The sequence below is a fragment of the Pteropus vampyrus genome, unplaced genomic scaffold (assembly GCF_000151845.1).
Source record: "Pteropus vampyrus isolate Shadow unplaced genomic scaffold, Pvam_2.0 Scaffold66, whole genome shotgun sequence".
Taxonomy (NCBI): Eukaryota; Metazoa; Chordata; class Mammalia; order Chiroptera; family Pteropodidae; genus Pteropus; species Pteropus vampyrus.
This window is the reverse complement of record NW_011888847.1, coordinates 5,329,778-5,332,059: the sequence shown is the minus strand read 5'-3', so window position 1 is coordinate 5,332,059 and position 2,282 is coordinate 5,329,778. Positions and strand designations below refer to the sequence as shown.

At 45.7% G+C, this 2,282-nt stretch overlaps 1 pseudogene; it reads left to right on the top strand.

Annotated features, from left to right (window-relative positions):
- The first annotated feature begins 674 nt into the window (after nucleotides 1-674).
- On the top strand, nucleotides 675-791 carry LOC111740640 (annotated as a pseudogene).
- Nucleotides 792-2,282: the final 1,491 nt, after the last annotated feature.

Sequence of the window (2,282 nt, the reverse complement as noted above, 5' to 3'; positions counted from 1 at the left end):
ATATCTTTATCTCTCTCTAAACCTTGGTTTCCTCACCTGAGGCTGCACTAATTGCTGCATTTGAAATTTGATTCTTTTCCTCATCAGTCCCTGAAGCCTCCCCTCCCCACAACCTGCCTCTCTTTCCCCTTTTCCTGGTCCAATGCAGGATCTAGGCTGGCAGAGGCCAGGCCCTGATAACAGCTGAACAATGACAGCAGAAGCCCCCAAGTCAGGGCGTGGGAACCAGCCGAGGTGATGGGGAGAAGGGCCGGAAAAGGGAGGAGGAAGCCCAGCAGCTGAACGGGCAGACATATCTGCCCCCAGCCCTGCCCTGGAAGCCCTGCTTGGCGGTGGGTGGAAATCACACTGTTTCTCTTGGATGATCCCTCCCGGGCCACTCATTCATTCAACAGCTATTTACTGGACACCTACTAGGTAGCAGGCCCTGTGCCAGGAACGACTCTGCCCTTTGGGACTGTCCCTTCAACTGCACAAAAATATTCATGACTATTACCTCTGGGCTCACATCACAATCCTGTGTAGCAGGAAGAGCTTGAATTGACAACGTTTCTTGAGAAAGCAGAGGCTCAAGAAGGTTCCACGTGGACGTGGTTCCATAGTGTAGTGGTTAGCATGTCTGCTTTACATGCAGAAGGTCCTGGGTTCACACCCCAATGGAGCCACGGTTCTTGGTCTATGGCCATGCCACCCTGAATAAGCCATGATGTCTGATCTCGGAAGCTAAGCAGGGTTGGGCCTGCTTAGTACTTGGATGGGAGACCACCTAGGAAGACCAGGAGCTGTAGGCATAAATAATAATTAATAATAATAATAATAATAAAAAGAAGGTGCCATGAGTTCTACAAAGGCACACGGCAGAGCAATCTTCACTCTCCGTCTTGCCCCCTGGCCTCAGGAATGAAATTCTCTGGACATCTTGCATGAAGGCTCAGCTGAAAGAGATGGATTTGCCACACCTGATGGTCTCCACTGTGTAGGGAAAACAACCCTTCCTGTGAACAATTGTGAAAGAAGCTCTAGCTCTCTGTCGATCTTCCTATTCTCTAACAAAGATAAACTTTTTTTAATAGGAATGGGGCGTGCCTCAAATTTATTATGGAAATGACTCGATCGCCCAGTGAAAGGCCATTGGGAACCTTTTCCATCTTTGCTGAAGTAGAGAAAAGATCTGAAAAATTTGATGAGCAATTTTTCTTGGACACTGCAAGCTGCAAGGTTTCTAATCAGCCTTCGTGAGCTGATAGCTGGATTTCTGCTGGACACCAGTCACTTTTCTGCTTGTCTGGATTTCACAGGATGTGTAAAGCAGACCCCAGAAATTTCTGATTTCTTCTGGGAAGAGCAAGCCCCCCAAAAGCCTCAGGGGTCTTCCTTCTCAAACTCTGTTATTACTTCACATCATCACCAGGCCATGCTCAAGATCAGGGTGTCAGGGAGCGAGGATGCTACATGTTACCCAGATCACAGCTCAGGCACACATATATGATACACACATCCTATACACCTACCTATTCTATACTATATACGATATGCACCCTGCCTATACCCCACACACTTCTGACATGTAGAGCACAAACATATACCTCTGTGCTCTATAGATGCACCTACTGCATACTCTCACACACACCAACTAAATACACACACACGTTCATGCCACATTTCTACTACACAACATATACTATACATAAATACTATACATTCACAAACACACACACATCAGCATACGCACAAATATAAACATTTCATAAATAATCTATTTTCTAATTAAACTACTTAAGATTTTAGTTTCCACTTAAACCCAATTATGTAATTCCTCAGCTTCCCTTGGTCTGTTCTTTTCTTTCTTCACGATTCTTATGAATTTTTCTTGTGTCAGCAAAAAACAAAGGAACGACAAAAAAATTTTTTTCCTATTACCTATAAATAAATGCAGCTGGGCATGACTTTCTCAAAATACCAGAAAAACAAGTGGAATAAGAACTCAGATTTGGGGGTGTTTAAGCACGCTTTTTCTTTATGAAACTGTAGCTATGTCTTTGTCTATTCAAGGCCAGCTGGTAGATGCTCGGGGACACATACATTCCCTCTAGATACATGGCCCTAGGGGAGCACACGTAAGACTTGTCCTAAATACTGAATATCCCTAGGCATACTGAGCCCCTGCTCCCCTGGTCTAAGTCCTACCCACCCTTGCTGGGACAAGCCAAGGGTCCCCTCTCTCAGATACAGTGCTCCTGGCCCTCTAACCCTGAGCCTCTGACCTTCAGGGTCAAGGCGGG